This window comes from Oryx dammah, unplaced genomic scaffold (genome assembly GCF_014754425.2).
Source record: "Oryx dammah isolate SB20612 unplaced genomic scaffold, SCBI_Odam_1.1 HiC_scaffold_13, whole genome shotgun sequence".
Classification (NCBI taxonomy): domain Eukaryota; kingdom Metazoa; phylum Chordata; class Mammalia; order Artiodactyla; family Bovidae; genus Oryx; species Oryx dammah.
This window is the reverse complement of record NW_024070197.1, coordinates 26,180,546-26,199,214: the sequence shown is the minus strand read 5'-3', so window position 1 is coordinate 26,199,214 and position 18,669 is coordinate 26,180,546. Positions and strand designations below refer to the sequence as shown.

Below are 18,669 nucleotides of genomic sequence, written 5' to 3'. Positions count from 1 at the left end.
TCAGAGAAACTATGTTCATAAATAGAAAGACTGAATATCATAACCATAATGGCTTCCCTAAAACTAGCCCTAATCATTGGATTGCAACAGATTTAAATACTGTACATTTGAATTGAGTATTTCATACTCATTGGATTGATGAAAAATAAGATTTAGAATATTTACAAGGAAACATATAAGGAAATAACCTCAGCAACTACAGGGGTAGCAATAAATAGGTGCAATTACTTTGAGGAACAGTTTGTTAGAAAAGTTGAAGATGCTCATATGTACCTTTGTAAAACTCTCATATGTACCTTTACAAAACTCTCATATGTGTCCACAAGGAAAGTTAAAATTAATGTTCATTGCTATATTGCCAATAATAATGAAAAATTGGGAATACCTGATTGTTCATCAGTAAGGGTGAATTAATCTGGAAATATTCATTCAATGGCATGCATATAGCACTTAAAGCATATGAATGAAAGCTCCATGTATCAATAGGAATAAAACTCCAAAATGCAATGTTAAGCATGAAAATATTGCAGAGTATGCACAGTATATCATCAGTATAACTTCTAAAACATGCAAAGCACAGTGGACATCAGATTCAGGGTACAGTTTACATCTTGGAGGCAAGAAGAGAGGAAATAAAGTTATGAAGGCCTCCCATAAAGCTTAAACTGGAACTGTAATGTTCTATTTCTTTTTTTAAATTAATTAATTTATTTTAATTGGAGGCTAATTACTTTACAATATTGTGGTGTTTTTCGCCATACATCGACATGAATCAGCCACGAAAATGTTCTATTTCTTAAAATAAAATAATTTAAGTGGAATTTCCCTGGTGGTCCTTGCAATGCAGAGGACATGGGTTCGATCCCTGGTCAAAGAGCAAAGCAGCCAGGCCCAAGAGCCAGCAATAAAAGATCCTACATGATGCAAAAGACCTGACACAGTTAAATAAATAAATAGATTTTTTTTTAAATTAAGCAAATATGGAAACATGTTAAATGTAAAAAAACTAGATAGTGGCTATATAGGTATTTAATGCCGTTATTTTTAAACTTCTTTGTATGCTTGAAATATTTAATAAAGTTTTAGAAGAAAATGAAAACAAATGCTATTTTGCTAATGGACCCAGGAACACATACAGCTTATTTTCAGAATAGAAATCCTGAAAAAAGGACAGGGAATAAAAATTATCAAAGACCATTGTGAAAGAAAGTAATATAGTCAGTGTGTGTAAAGTTAATCAGTTTGTACCTGTGTAACTGACTAATAAATGTTCCATTTAAACCTCTAATTCTGAGGTGCTGGCTGGGCACCAGTAAAGCCACAGGCTGAGCCTCACATAAGAGCTGTTCTCTTTTGCTGTTCATCTTTCTTTATCAATGTCCAATCTCTCTTTCTCCTCCCTCTTTCCTAGATGTGATGCTATGATCTAATGTGTGAACAAAACATGATTCTAATGTTTTGTCCTTTCATCTGTTGATGAGAAGCAAGAAACATTTCTTTATTTCAATTGATGCCTTTTCAAAGTCAAAGGGCACACACACGAGAGACTTAAACCAAGTCTCTATGCCTATACATCTCCTCAAAGAGGCCTTTTTTTCCCAAAAAAAAAGGTGGGAGGTAACATTTTCAGAATCTTCCAATAGAAGCCATTTCTCTTTTCCTTTTAATCTCTAGCCTTCCTCACACAGAAAGCTCTCTTTGTTGAAGTTCACTACCAGGACAGGTATGTGTGTCAAGTGTTCATGATCTATTGAAAGAGCTACTAATTTGATAATATGTAAGCCTTGAACATATACACACAAAGAATCCTTTGTTAATTTCTATAGGAGAGGATCAGATCCATTTAGTGTAATATACTACATAGAATGTGACTCTATGAAGATTCTACCTGATTCATCTTAAAATTGAAAGACATTGTTAATATATGACATGGTTTTCCAAGCCAGCACAAAGAGGTAATAGGACAAATTTTCAATCAACAATCATATTTAGCAAAGGCCTATAGATTCTGTTATCACCAATGGATCTATTTTATTTATGCTAGATGGTGATAATTGTTATAGAGAAAAATAAATCAAGGGAAAGGAGATAAAGAATACCAAGTGCTGGGAGAGATTGCTCTTTTATAATGGGTGATCAGGAATGATACCAGAAATAAGTAAGAGAGAGAGAGAGACGTGACTCTGAGGAAAGAATATTTCAGCTAGAGGGAGCAGCTATAGGACTCAGAAAGTGAGAGTGTACATGACACCTTCTAGGAACAATAAGAAGACCAATGGATGCTGGAGTAGAGTGAAGGAGACGAAGGCTAGTAGGAAATGAGGTCAGAGGAGTACAGGTGGGGGGTGGTTAGATCAAGTAGGGTCTAGTAAGTCAAGGTAAGGACTTTGACTTCAAATGAGACAGGAGGCCACTGAAGGATTTTGATCAAAGGAGAGACCTTTGGTGTTAGAAAAAGGAAAATGCCTATAAGTGAGTCTTCCTTCATAAATTTATAAATGTTACAGCAACAGCGATAGTTATTATTTTGAGCTAAAAATTTTAACACTATTGTATTTTTCAAATATTCATGTATTTAATCCTTACCATAGCACTGTGAAATAGGTCATTATTGTCTCCCATTTTCCTAATGAGGAAAGTAAAACACAAAGAGGTTCATTCACTAAGTCACCCAAGGCCACACAGCCACTAAGTGTCATAGCTTGGATTCCAACCCAGACAGTCTGACTTTGTTGCTTCCACTCTTATTAACAAAAATGTCATACTGTTTATACTTCAGAGGACTGTGTGGGTATGTATATCCTAAAAATGTTAAAATCCACCAAATAAATAAAATGAATGAAGTAATGGAAAGAATAGAATTATAATAGAAATATATTCTGTAAGTAGTTTTAGGTAGAAGATGACACTTGTGGTAGATCCTTGTCTTGAGGGGGGAAATGACTTGTAAAAGATACATGTATGTGAAAGAATTTTGTATTGAAGGAAGAACATTTCTGTAAATATTTAATGAAAAGGCTAACTTAAAGGATAGTAAAGGATTAAAATCTAAGTGACAATATTTCATCCAGGTGAGAATTGATAGCTACTGAATAAAATGAAACTTGAATAAGATCAACAAAAAACTAAAGAAATAAAACGTTTTTGTCATCCTATAGAAGACTGAGCTCTGACATGCCACAATATGTCCTGAAAGCACCTACCTCTGTTATTCTTTACCTATTTGCTGGATTAAACTAGGTTTCAAGATCAATTCCATTTGAAAGGAAAATGTTTCTAGTGGTGGTTTAAGACACTTTTTTCCTTGTTCGGTATTTAAACTGAGTCATCCAATTTGAGACTATTGTGTCACATTTTCCACCTTTCATTCTCCTCAAGAGGCAAGAGTCAGGAAAAACACAAGTGATGAACATTAGTGGCAGAGTGTGTGGTTACAAGAATCAATAAACCACAGGATACTTCAGATACTGAAACAGTTTAGAAAAAAAGAAAAGGTGAGGCCACTATGTGGAGTCCACAAAAAAAGAGTGATTGTCTAAAGCTGGCACTCAGAGTGTGACAACCCAGCCCATAATTAAAGCTTCCTTATCCCATTATAACTCCTTCTTTTATTAATACGCTGACATCCTAAGAAAACCTATAACCTTGACTGCCTTTGAATGTTTTACAGAATTAATGTTTTACAAAATAACAGTGCAGTTTAGTAAAGAAATTAACACATACTGTGTAGTACTTAAGTTGTAATTGCAACCGTGTTAAACAGTTGCATGCAGATTAAAGAAAGCCTCTGTTCTCATATTTTAAGACCTAAAACTGGTTCACTTTCATCTCTCAATGTCTTGTTTGATGACATAAAGCATCACAACCTCAAAAAAGCTGTTTAGGATTTTGAATTTTTATTAAAATTCTTCCTTACTCCCAGCCTGAATTTTTAAGTTCATTTTAATTTCTTCCATATTTAATTGTATAACTCAGACTGATAAACTTTTATTGCCAACTCTTTCATTGATCCTTTAATTGAACAGATATAGACTATTCTCTGTGAATTCTAGATTAGCCAAACAAAAAAACTAGGAAAACTGACAGTGCTACCAGTTTTAATGTATCCCTTGTCCTCATTTCTTCAGTTCCAGCTTTTAGCCACTTAAATCGAGTGGTGTTAGCTCAAATAGAGACTTTATAATAGAAGTAAGCTTTTAGAAATAAATTCTAAAAGCAGAGGACTTTTTCATTGTTTCAGGAATAAGTCAGAAAATAATGACAGGAAACAGCAAGAACAGAAATGAACTAGTTTAAAAAGACACTCTTCGGGACTAAAGAAAAGAGGAATGCCAGTGGGGGCAAACTGAAGGAGGTTTTTCAATTTGATAACAGTAAGTGTAGCTGTTCCTTATATGTATTTTAAATGAACGGGCTTTTAGCTTGCCTATGCAAAGCTGACATTTACTGAGCACCTATTATGTACCCAACAGTCCTTCACTTGTCTCAGCTTACTTCCTAATAACAACTCCATGAGGTCATTACCATTATTTCTTCTGTTTTATAGATGAGTAACTGAGGTACAGAGAATGTAATTAATTTGTGAGTGGTGGTGCCAGGTTTCCAACTCACCAAAGCCTGTGCCCTTTACCATTATGGTAAATCAGCTCTAAGATAGCAATTCTGTACTTCATTATTATACAAGAAATTTAAAATTATTTTTTGCACAAAAACAAATCCTAACAGCTTTTAATTTGTCATGTATCAGAGGGGAGGATATTTTAAATGTAGAGATGTGGTGAGATACTGGACCTACCAAACAGATAATAGAAGCTTTCTGAATTAGGAGCAAAGGTATAGTGTCATATCTGATTGGTTAAGAAAGAGAGGGGAGTTTCATTTCACACATTTAAATTTTTTTCCTAATTTTTGTACTTGTTTTATAGTAATATAAACTATAGAAGTTATTTTTCTAAATTTATCTTTAAAAAGGTTTTTTTAAATACTACTAAATAGAACAAAAAGTATGTACAGTTCATTTCAGTCAGTTCAGTCACTCAGTTGTGTCCAGCTCTTTGTGACCCAAGGGACTGCAGCACACCAGGCCTCCCTGTCCATCGCCAACTCCCGGAGCTTACTTAAACTCATGTCCATTGAGTCGGTGATGCCATCCAACCATCTCATCCTCTGTCTTCCCCTTCTCCTCCTGCCCCCAATCCCTCCCAGCATCAGGGTCTTTTCAAATGAGTCAGTTTGTCACATCAGGTGGCCAAAGTATTGGAGTTTCAGCTTCAGAATCAGTCCTTCCAATGGATGCCCAAATTATGTACAGGTGAGATTAATAGGATATACTAACTATGGAATTGTCTACTATACAGGAAATATGAGGATGAACACATTGAAGATTATCTAATTTTCAACAAAATTTAAATGTTAGTGTGCATGTGTGCATCCTGAGTTGCTTCAGTCGTGTCTGACTGTTTGCAACCCTATGGACTGTAGCCTGCCAGGCTCCTCTGTCCATGGGATTCCCTAGGCAAGAATACTGCAGTGGGCTGCTATACTCTCCTCCAGGGAACCTTCTTCACCCAAGGATCAAACCTGAGTCTCCCGCGGCTCCTGCACTGGCAGGCAGATTCCTTACTGCTGAGCCACCTGGGAAGCCGTTACATGTTAGTTAATGGTTATATTTCTTGGTGTGACTGCAAGTGATTTTGCACCATCTCTGTGCTTTTCTTTAATTCTAATTTTTCTTTCATTAACTTGTTTTCCCCATTGTAGTAGAAGTCATTTTTTTTAAAGCTGCATGAATTTGAATGAAACTTAATTAAAGATTATTCTGTAATTAATTTGAAATTTTTTAAGAGGCTGATTTAATTTACTGCATTCTAAACTCACTGAGGGCAGAGAATTTAAGTTCTACTTCTTTTAACTTCCCATAATACCTTTTCTTGCAGATAGTACCAGCCTAATACATAATTGTGGACAAAAAAAATTCTTATTGTGAACCCTTAAATTCACTAGAGGGAGAAGTAAAATAAAATTTAGAACTTTAGATGAATCTTCAAAAGCTGGTATAATAGAAGCAAGTATTCAGGAATAGAGAGTCATGAAACTTAAAGGAACTTAACAGCAGAGTACGAAAATCTCATAAGTATCAGAGTTCCTTGTGCCATTATAATAAAGGACAGCAGCTTGAATTTCCACTAAAGTTTGCAGTTTGCCAAAAGTAGCTCTTGCAATTTCACCAGAAACTTTTTAAATCTACAAGAAAGTTGGTATTAAAACCACACAAGATTACCACAAGAAAATTGCAAATTGATCTTTCTCATGAATATAGATATAAAAATTTTAAACAAATGCCAGCAAACTGAATCCAGTAATATAGAAAAATTATTATGAATCAAGTTTATTCCAGGAATGAATGGGGAGTTTTTAACATTTTGAAATTAATCAATGTAATTCACTATAGTAACAGAAAAATAATAAGAGAATCACATAGTCATCTCTATATCATTTTTGGTCTTTGATAAATTTTAGTAACCATTCATAATAAAAACTAGGAACAGAAAGGAAATTCTTTAACCTGACTAAGAAAATCTATAAAAATCAAAGATACTCACCATTCATCATTTCTATTCATCATTGTACTGTAGTTCCTAGCTAGTACAATAAGTCAAGAAATAAGCATCAGAAAAAATAAAATTGTCGTTATTCACAAATGACCTATTAATACAAATGAAAAATCCAAATAAATTCACAATCTTCTTGTAATAGGGTTTATTTCTTAAAGCACAGAGTGCTAACTGCAAATAAAAAAAGGATTCACCAGACTACATCAAGATTAAAAACTTCTGTTCATCAAAAGACACCCTTAAGAAGAATAAGAAGGCATACCACAACCAAGAAGATATTTACAGAAGATATCCTGACAAAACACTTGTGACTATAATATATAAATAACTCCTACAATTCAATAACAAAAAGTCATGCAACCCTGTAGAAAACTAGACAAAGATTAAAATAGCTGCTTCAAAAAAGAGAATATTTAAATGGCAATTAACATATGAGAAAGTACTCTCAGCCTTATTAGACATAAGGGAGATATATATCAAAAGAACAAATGAGACTTCCCTGGTTGTTCAGTCGTTAAGAATCCATCTTCCAATACAGGGGACCTGGGTTCTATCCTTGATTGCGGAACTAAGATCGCACATGCCACGGGACAACTAATCCTGCATGCCACAATTAGAGAAGCCCACAGGCCACGATGAAGAGCAATACAAGTGGGGAGGGGAACAAGAATAGCTAAAATACCAAAAGTTGGAGAGAAAAAAAGAAATTGGAATTTCCATGCACTGCTGGTAGGAGTGTACACTGATAAAAAGCACTGGAAAACTGCTCAGCAACAACTATAAAACTGAATATATACATACCTTACACCACCCAGCAGTTCTACTCCTGGGTATGTGTATGCTCACAAAAGACATGTTCTAGAATTCTGTAGCACGTATTTATAATAGTCAATACCAGAAACAGTCCAAATGTTATTCAGAAACAAAATGGATAATATTGTGGCATAGTTACACAATGGAACACTTTTCAGCAGAGGTTAGCAAACTTCTTCTGTGAAGAGCCAGATAGTAAATATTCTAGATTTTGTGCCATATAAATTTCTACCCCAGTTACTCAGCTCTATTGTTGTAGCATGAAAGCAGCTATAGCTAGTATTTAGACAAAAGAGTGAGACTGTATTTTTTAAACTATTAATATTTATGGGCATTGAAATGTGAATTTCGTACATTTTTATGTTATTAATATTATCTTTTCATTTTTAATAATTTAAAAATGTGAAATTTTCTTTAGCCACAGATCATACAAAAACAGGATCACTGAAAAAGGTTTAAAAAATTTTTATCAGTGACAAAATTCTAAAAGAAAAGAGGGCCTGTGAAGATGAAATGAAGTATTATTATAAAGTAGCTGAAGTTTTAAACTCTGCTTCAAACACTCTGTTTTAAAAGGTCATTTGTCTGTTTCTTAAGGAAAATGATGTAGATGGATTTTATTGCTGAGGAAATCTCCAAAAGGAACAAAAAATCAGAGAATCATTCAAGCTTTCATTAAACCTCTAGCCTTTTCAAGCATCTCTGAATATGGACTGATTAGTTCCCTTCTTAAGTCTTTGGGTCCTGCCGGTAATATAGTTAAAACTAGGTCATACTATGTCTCAACCATGCAGGCTTGAGAAAATATAGCCCTTTCAATTTATGCTTTAGACATGAAATTTAATTTTCATTTTTTATATTCAGAGAATAAGAAACATTTTATCCAAAGACATTATGTATGCTTAAATTTGTAGTGATTTCAGTTCCCATGGGTTGATTCCATTGTTTCAGGGTATCTATAGGAAACTGAAGAACTTGTTTGGGGGTTTGCTGCAGCAGTCAAGAGGCAGCTTTGCTACTGGAGTCCATGAAATTGTAAAATACTTTTTTAAACTGAGAATGTATACATAGTTAAGCAAACTGTTACATAATTAGAAACCCATAAATGAATTTGTATTTTTTGTCTGTCACTGAGCTTTGAAATAAGATAAATATAGTTTTAAAAAAACTAGAATACTATACTTGCTGAGCACTCTATTTACAGCTCCTTGGAGTATTTGCATAATGTAACACTAACTTATTTTCCATTGCTTTTGCAATTCACCTCTGTACAGCATTACTGAGAATTTTTTCACCAAAATTCCTTTTGTTTAAAACCTGCTTTATATATATATATACATATATATGTATATATATATATATATATATAAAATTGTCATCTTCATTTATTAGACCGGTACATACAAAGCATTCCAGCCCAATTTCTAGAATTTTCTTATAGATTAAAAACCCTGTTGCTTATGACTGGGATACCTGGTATTATTTATGGGTTTTCATAAAAAAAAAAGAGGGGGTTAAAAGTAAAAACACAGTATTCTCTGGCCTTTCTCTACTTTCTTCTTCTCTATTCCCCCTCTCCACAGAGGAGTTTAATTTTAAATGATAAATGTGGAAATTAGAGACCATCGAGAAAATCCAATTTGGTGAGGAGTTTTAAAAATCCCATAATAAACGCAGAGTGAAATGTATGATTTAATGCAGGGCTCCAATGGCTGCTATTATGGGCTATTAGCAAATCGAGGCTGAGAGTGAATCTTTATCACTTGGTGAGTGCGGGTTGGTCCTGCCTTTTCCTCTGCTATTGATTTGTAGCCGCTTGTCATAATGACACCGGGAAGCAATGAATGGAAGATGTGCTTTTGATAGGATTCAGAGGGGTGTTAGGGGGGTGAGAGAAAATTCAGCAAGTTTTCTATCTCTTCTGCCTGATTAGATTTTTTCTTCTTTTAAGAGCTTTCACATTCCAATAAAAATGCTAAATCAGCTCTGTACCAGAATTGTTAGGGTGTAAATAGCTAGTCACATTTAAAGGAGGAAAAGATATAGAAATACCAACCATACTATGCAATGTTAGATGAATTTGACTTAATAGAAATGGAGTTTTTTTGTGTGTGAGAGTGTGTGCATGTGTGTATCTGAACACATGAGCAATATGAAGGAGTGTCAAGGCATAATACTATTAAGTACACTTACTATATAAAGATAACCTGTTTTTTGTAGAGATGTGATGACTTGCATCTAAAGTACAGTAGAAGGTGGTCTAGCTTTAGATGATTAAAAAGGATCATATGAAGCCCACTTTATGAAAAGGATACATTCTGTGTGTGTGTGTGTGTGTGTGTGTGTGTGTGTTTAGCTCCATAGAGAATGAATGGAAAGAGGTACACTTGTACTGATTATAAAGAAAATTAAACTTTCTAAATCTAACTCCTCATAGAGGAGCTTTGCTCAAAAATTTCAGCATAAGGAAAGCACACTGTTTGAGAACAAAGGCACTCACAGATTGATCCAATGAGGGGAAAATTCTCTGTAGAAGATCTACTTTAAATTTTCTTTAGAATAAATAAAAGAATAAAATTTTCCTTAACCATGGTGATGTGGAAATGGTTGGTTTTAACCTGAGTATATTTCAGTTCTACACTTTTGAGAGGAAACAATTGCTTTCCTTCAGTATTGTTTTAATCCAAGATGATGCAAGTCCTTGTCTTCACATGCAGAAGTGCATGAATGCTGGCAATATGTTATTAAAGCAATGGATTATGGCAAATGGGAGCATGGAGGTAGGGGTGCATTTACTGAACATATTGGGCCATTTGTTGGTTAAATCTTGATAAAACCCATCTCCTCACCTGCTTTATTTCTTAGGCAGGTCTAGATGAGACTTTTAGTAAAAGAGGAACACAAATATTTCTCCTACAATAAGTAGAATACAACTGTTAGATCCTTGTTAAATGCTTATGGTTATAATGTATCTTTTTATCTTTACTAATCCACTGTTGCACTTAGGCAGGAGCCAGGTATAGAAAATAAATATCATCTGGATCCTTAGAACACAAATACCACCAGGTTTTCTAGTCTATTGAAATATATCATGAAAAAATTAAATTGGCCTAATTTGTAGAATTTAATGTCAGGGAACCAAAAATCAGCTTTGAAAAATAATCAAAACTAGTAATATAAATGTATTTCTCACATCTGTGAAGTGAAAAAGGCTACATACTACTCTATGTGTTAATTTCAGTAAAACTCTGTGCCTGTGTATCTGTGATTTAGAACCAATACTAAGTGATTCAGACCCAAAACAGACAATTTATCTGTAGTGAGAACTTTGTACTATATAGGGACTACTTTCTATTAGCCACACCACCTACCTGAAATGACCTGATGAGAGCCTGCACCTTTTTAAACTTTGAGAACAATGCCTTCTAACAGAGAAGTTTTCACAGGCTAGGTGAAAACAGCTTTCACCGCTGTCAGAGTTCATACACTCCCATCCCCCATTCAAGGACTATGCCTAAACTGTGATAAATTAAAACGTTGCCACTTATTATGTATCATTTATTAAAAATAATTAAGGACAGAAAGAGACATCTCTCCAGTTTCAGTGAGGGCTTTATTTTATTGTATATAGTAGGTGATTATTATTTGGTCTATATACGGCTATTGCATACTACAATGAATTACCTGTATTAAAGTAATAATACCATATGTTCACATAGCTTTTGTTCTTATGTAAAAGCATAATTAATCATTCCAAGAGCACAGTGAAATACTCGTTTCCATATTTTATATATGTTAAGTGATTTCTACTGTTATCCAATCAAAAGTAATAGAGTTGAAAACAGAAGTGTGAAATACTTTTATTTTTTTACCCTGAGATTATAAATGTAAGCTACATCATTTGACAAATTGAGATAAATATGTATTTTATAACTTGAAATTTTTCTGAAGTATCTGTGCTATTATTTGCCAGAAAAATCTTTGAAAAATTATAATAATGTTTATTGTTGGTTTATTATGTCATTGGTTATTTCCTCTTTCAAACTGACAGGGTGAACATTTTCCTATATAGAAATAATATAAACTATCAACAGTTTTTCTGATTGAGATTAGCTACAGTAAATACATGAAATAAGAAAATAGTTTGTTTACAAAGCACTTTCACATTTATTAAGTGCTAGGTCATTGTTAAGGTTGCTTTTATTATAATCGAATAATGTAGGAATGGATAGTAGAAAGAAAAGAGCCAAGTACAAAACATATAAACACAATGAGTGAAGGGAGAAACTCAGACAAGAATAAATCATTGTTTTTTATAAATAGAAGACTAAAAATAAGGCAAATAAGATAGAAATGAATTAGAAATTCCTAGGCATAAAAATATTAACAAATAAGTAATAAAAATGGCACATTGAAGAAATGATCAAGATAAATGGAAATGAAGATGCTATGCAGAATTTAACTTAATGTTTAATCTTTTATCTTCTTAAACTTTTGTGGGAGTAGCAAAAGAGCAAGATATTTTCCAAAATATCTGTGCTCATAGCACAGTAACATTCCTTAAGTTCTATACATTATCACACTAATCCTCCCATTATCAACATTCCTGTGTGGTTTCTGGCAAGAATTATTGCCTCTGTTTGATGGAGAAGCTGAATCACTGTGGTGATCACTGACTTTGCCAAGGTCAATGGTAGGTCAAGAACAGAAACAGAACCCAGAGGTTTTTTAATCTGTCATGGTCTGTTTATACCCATTTCTCTGTCTAATGCTGTCATCTCTTTGTTAAAACTCTTTTCTGATTGGACATTGTTCAAAGATTTAGATAACACAAGTATTTGAAGGCTGTGTTTTAAGAATATTTCATCTCTAAACCTTGTCCTATTCTAGAAATATTAAGACACATTACCTTTTATTTTTCCACTTATATTTTTGGATTGGTATTATTTAACATTTTTTTATTGAGGTATAGTTGATTCTCAATAGTATATAGATTTCAGAGTAGAACATAGTGATTCACAATTTTTAAAGTTTATTTAACATATTTTCTTTAATCCTTTTTTCATGCACATTTAAACTTATTGAATGTGAACAATGCAGAATAACATACCTCCTCCCACCAAAAAAAATGAAACAAAATTTAAAAAGAAAACAAAACTAATAGATCTATGAATGTTTCCCTCAGTGTTCTTTTATTCCTCATTCACCAGAATGCAATTTCAGAGATCTTACATTTACCCATGTCCTGGATCAGGTGTCTAATTGACCCTCACTTTATTAAACAGATTGACATCAGTACATAAACAAGCATACATACATGGACATACCACACACATGTACATGTTTAACCTGCTTATTAATCCTTTAGTTCTTCATGCTCTGGTTTAATTCATCGTGCATACGTTCTTTTTAAAAATGGAAAACATTACGCCCAAGATAAAGTGATAGTTAATGAAATTACTCATGGTTCAGATTACTTGGTGTGTATTAGAAAATGAAAAAAATGATTTCCTTCACTCCTTTAAATTTCTCTGTGCTTGTGTCAAAACTGTTTAAAGGAAAATATTGCCATTATTTAATACTGCCTTTTAGACTATCTCATACTTTCTTTTTCCTGGAATTTAAAAGTATACTCATAGTCAGGTAATTTGTTTTTCTGTGTTTCCCCTTTTGGATTTTGATTGAACATTTTTACTATATATCATCAGAAATAAAAAGTTAAACACAAACAAATGTTTTTCTTTTAAGTTTTAGGATACCACCAGCCTAAGTAGATAAGTTTCCAGAGATTGAGAGGTTGAGAGAAGCTATTATTGTCACTGTTAACTTCTGTCTGAGAAAACTAGCTCCTCTTTTTATTGGTACTATGAAAAATTTTTGCAAATTATTTTCTTTAAAAGTCTGTTATTTTTAAAATAGATATATCTCATTTCATAAAAGTTAAAAAAAGAAAATCTTCTCACTCCTTAATATATTATGATAGTATCAGTTATCTGGGATTACAAGCCAGAAAATTGTTCTAAAGCATCACTTATTTTTCTGGCCCACATTCCAAAGAAAACCTAAAGTCCAATATAAACAGTACAATTCATGAAAAAAAATGATATAAGCACATTTCATTTGCAAAATACCACTAGAGGGCGCTCTTCAGCAGGTTGCAACAAAAGGTCTTTCTTCCTGGTTTCAGAGCCTGACTTGGTAATGGGGGTTTTGAGAAGCTGGTTCAGGGAGTGGAGAAAGATGGCATTTAACCTTTCTAAAGCTCTACTCTTCCCAAAAGACTAGAAAATTGCAATTAATGCCAATAGTACAATACATACATTTCTTTTAAAATATTGTTTTAAATTTCAATGAATCATGCAATTCTAAGAAAGTAATAATCTCAATTGCATTCAAGCATCTCATATTTTTAAGAGGGGACATTTATTGTTATTTTTTAATATAGTGTTGTAAGGTTATTCCACCATGTTTCATGTTGTGTCAATATTCTTTTCTACATATGGAAAGGAAAAAAAATTACTGGTGTTTAATTTCTGGAACAGGAATGCATTTATTTCTCCTCTTAATTTAAAAAAAGCTGAAATTAAACCTAAAGTAACATTCTCTTCTCTGATAAACCTTTTTCCTTTCTTCTCCTCCCCTATAGATGAAAATCTTTTCCTTTTGAGTTTGCTTTGAAGCAACCTCTTTGCGTACTGTTCTAATCACTGTTCTTATTACTTTATCCTAGTCCACAAAAGGGATGTGATCTCTAAATCATATGTTTTCTCTTATAATCCTTGGCGTTTTCCTTCTCTCTTTTCTTTATTTCACATTTTCATTTCCCCTTTCTTAAGACACCATGCTATAAGGCTACAAGAAAAGAATAGTCTATCTAAAGAATATTAACTCAGTTTTTCCAACAAGAATTCTGAATCTATGTAAACAGTTGACATTTAGATGTCTACCTATGGTAGAGATACAGTTGACAAATCGTCAGTATTTATGGGTTATAGTTAGGAAGCAGCAAAACATATTAGTTAAAAGACTGGACTTTGGAGTTAGGTCAACTTGATTTCCTACTGGCTTTGTGAGGGTGAGTAAACATCCATAAACCTTAGTTTCCCTACTGTAAACATGGGAATAATAATAATTATACGTCAGAGTCGACAACTGAAATATATATATTCATCAATCACACAATAAGCAAGCAAGAAGAAAGTATTTACAATTAGTTATCATTATTTGAATTTAGCTGTGCTCTCTAATTACTATTATTGCCCTACATGTTTAATCTTTATGCAATATCTATTTGTTCAGTTCAGTTCAGTTGCTCAGTCGTGTCCGACTCTTTGCGACCCCATGAATCGCAGCATGCCAGGCCTCCCTGTCCATCACCAACTCCCAGAGTTCACTCAAACTCTTATCCATCGAGTCTGTGATGCCATCCAGCCATCTCATCCTCTGTCATCCCCTTCTCCTCCTGCCCCCAATCCCTCCCAGCATCAAGGTCTTTACAATGAGTCAACTCTTTGCATGAGGTGGCCAAAGTATTGGAATTTCAGCTTTAGCATCAGTCCTTCCAAAGAACACCCAGGGCTGATCGCCTTTAGAATGGACTGATTGGATCTCCTTGCAGTCCAAGGGACTCTCAAGAGTCTTCTCCAACACCACAGATCAAAAGCATCAATTCTTCGGCACTCAGCCTTCTTCACAGTCCAACTCTCACATCCATACATGACCACAGGAAAAACCATAGCCTTGACTAGATGGACCTTTGTTGGAAAAGTAATGTCTCTGCTTTTGAATATTCTGTCTAGATTGGTCATAACTTTCCTTCCAAGGAGTAAGTGTATTTTAATTTCATGGCTGCAATCACAGTCTGCAGTGATTTTGGAGTTTGGAGTTAGGTCAAAAAAATAAAGTCTGACACTGTTTCTACTGTTTTCTCATCTATTTCCCATGAAGTGATGGGACCAGATGCCATGATCTTAGTTTCCTGAATGTTGAGCTTTAAGCCAACTTTTTCACTTCCCTCTTTCACTTTCATCAAGAAGCTTTTTAGTTCCTCTTCACTTTCTGCCATAAGGATGGTGTCATCTGCATATCTGAGGTTATTGATATTTCTCCCGGCAATCTTGATTCCAGCTTGTGCTTCCTCCAGCCCAGCGTTTCTCATGATGTACTCTGCATGTAAGTTAAATAAGCAGGGTGACAACATACAGCCTTGATGTACTCCTTTTCCTATTTGGAACCAGTCTGTTGTTCCATGTCCAGTTCTAACTGTTGCTTCCTGACCTGCATATAGGTTTCTCAAGAGGCAGGTCAGGTGGTCTGGTATTCCCATCTCTTTCAGAATTTTCCACAGTATATTGTGATCCACACAGTCAAATATTATAAAAAAAGATAACTTACACTTGGCTTTTCCTGTATGCAGGGTCTGGGCATAAAGAAGTTTAAAGGACCTTATCCAAGAATTTCTAATCTGGGGACTGACTTGAAGACTCAGTGTCTGTTGTTCAGATGGGTATTTTTGTGCTCAGTCGCTTCAGTCATGTCTACCTGTTTATGAAATGACTTAAATATCTTGAATATTAAATATTATATAATAACACTTTTATTTTTGTCAGGCATATTATAACCTAAAAATCCAACTTAGCCTGACACAGCATGTTTTAGGCATTCTAGTAAGGTACCAGTCATCCATATGGCACCCAAGTCATTTCAACTGCAAATGACTAAAGTAAAATAAAAATCTCATGTTATATCCAGGAGGTAAAATTACATGGAGGTTTAGACTGTAAGCTACACTGCAGTTCAGTGAAGTGACAAGATTGTTTGTTTGGGTCGTCACTGAGAGATGAACATCTGTAAGGGAAGAAAGATCACTTTGTTGTGTTCCCATGACAGACTAAAAGTTCATATCTGATCAGAGAACTGGCATTCCTGCTCTTCAGAGACATTGCATTCTCCCCATTCCACTAGGTTCCAAAGCACTCTTATTGCTAATAGTGGAAATACTTTTTCTATTCAGTGCATAGTCACTCAGTCATGTCCAACTCTTTGCAACACCATGGACTGTAGCCCACCAGGCTCCTCTGTCCATGGGATTCTCTAGGCAAGAATACTGGAGTAGGTTGCCATTTCCTCCTCCAGGGGATCTTCCCTACCCAGGAATCAAACCCAGGTCTCCTGCATTGCTGTGGGGAAGCCCATTTTGCTCATTACTTTCATTTTAAAATCTAACTTATTAAGCTTGTTTGCAGGGTCCAGGAATAAAGATGTTTAAAGAAGCTTTGACTTTAAAGCTCATGTCTTTACCTAACTTGACTCCACTCACTGTAAAACTTTCTGGGGACCTCATCATATCAACAATTGCAAACATAAAAGCACATGCATAAAAAAGACTAGACATAAAACAAAATTTCTTGATTAAGAGAATACCCAAGGCTATCTATCTTTAGAAGCCTTTCCTAGATCCTTTTTATTTATAAATTCTTATCACTCAGTAAACTTTCCTTCTCTGACTGTCATCCTTGTTGAGTCTGGTAAACTGAGTTAGATTTTCATATAACCCAAGAAAACTGTCTATTGACACTGATGACTTTCTAGAAAGTATTCCTTCTTGTGAGCCAAACTGAAACCAGTTCTTAAACAGAGTTAATGTTGGATAACATCTTGTTGCAGATGATACTTGTATAGCATGAAACAATTTCAGCTAACTGGGCAGGAGATTAATTTCTGTGTCATTGGACAAACCACTAAACTCTTTTGATTTTCTTGAAATCTTTTTTCTACTCATAGTTTGTTTCAAAGTTTCATCATTTGTTCCTACGTTATTACTATAAATATGCAATGCTTATTCTCTCTAAAGGGCTTCCTTGGTGGCTCAAATGGTAAAGAATCCGTCTGCCAAAGCAGGAGACCTGGGTTCGATCCCTGGGTCAAGAAGATCCCCTAGAGAAGGAAATGGCAACCCACTCCAGTTTTCTTGCCTGGAAAATCCCATGGACAGAAGAGCCTGGTGGGCTACAGTCCATGGGGTCACAAAGGGTCTCCTTAGCTTCTTCATATGTAACATGAGAATAATGATAGTACCTACCCCATAAGGTGATTATGATAGTCTGTTAGGATAATGCATTAAAATGATGATTATTGTGTTTGACATCAGAAGGCTGATGAGAATTTGATACATTACATGTGCCCTTTTCTCTAAAAGGCATTAAAATTAATTGCTCTTTTTTAAATTTTTACTTTAATTGAAAAATGTTCTTTCTCTTAGAAGATCTCATGCCTACCCAGGCTTCAGTTATCTGCCTTTAATTCTTTTTTTTTTTTTGGCCTTTTATTCTTAAATTTCTATCAGTAGTCAAGATTTCTGTTCCGCTTGATATTTCTAAACATAATCCCAAAGCAACATGTCCAAAACTGTACTCGTCATCTTCAAATTCCCTCTCCTTTTGTCTTTCATTCCTTACCTTTTCTAAATGGCTTCACTATATAACCAATTGAAGAAATATAAGAATCCTTTTTTGAACCTCCAGTCCATGTTCAATTCATCAAGTTCTGTTAACTTTACAAATATCTTAAATTCAACCACTTCTATCAATACTGAAGTAGGCAGTCTATCCCTTCTCCAGCAGATCGTCGGGACCAAGGAATTGTACCAGAATCTCCTGCCTTGCAGGTGGATTCTTTACCAACTGAGCTATGAGGGAAGTGCCAAAAATATGGACTATTTCACAGATATGCGTGTCATCCTTGTGCAGGGGCCATGCTAATCTTCTCTGTATCATTCCAATTTTAGTATGAAAGTGAAAGTGAAGTCGCTCAGTTGTGTCCAACTCTTTGCTACCCCATGGACTGTAGCCTGCCAGGCTTCTCTGTCCATCAGGTATTCCAGGCAAGAATACTGGAGTGGGTTGCCGTTTCCTTCTCCAGGAGATCTTCCCAACCCAGGGATTGAACCTGGGTCTCCTGCATTGTAGACAGACATTTTACCATCTAAGCCACCAGGGAAGTCATGTATGTGCTGCCAAAGCAAGCACAAGGGCCTGTTGCCTCACTGTCGGGGAATCTAACCCCTGGTCTCCTGCATGACAGGCGGGGATCCTCACCACTATTCTAATGAGGACGACAAAGTCGCTCAGACATGTCCGACCCTTGGCAACCCCATGGACTGTACAGTCCATGGAACTCTGCAGGCCAGAATACTGGAGTGGGTATCTTTTCCCTAGTTCATGGAATTCTCCAGGCCAGAATA

The 18,669-nt window shown here is 34.8% G+C and overlaps 1 non-coding gene across 1 annotated transcript; it reads right to left on the bottom strand.

The window, feature by feature from the left end:
• Nucleotides 1-18,130: 18,130 nt before the first annotated feature.
• Nucleotides 18,131-18,238, bottom strand: LOC120873371. Its single transcript, XR_005723446.1, has one exon. It is a non-coding gene; the product is annotated as a U6 spliceosomal RNA (small nuclear RNA).
• Nucleotides 18,239-18,669: the final 431 nt, after the last annotated feature.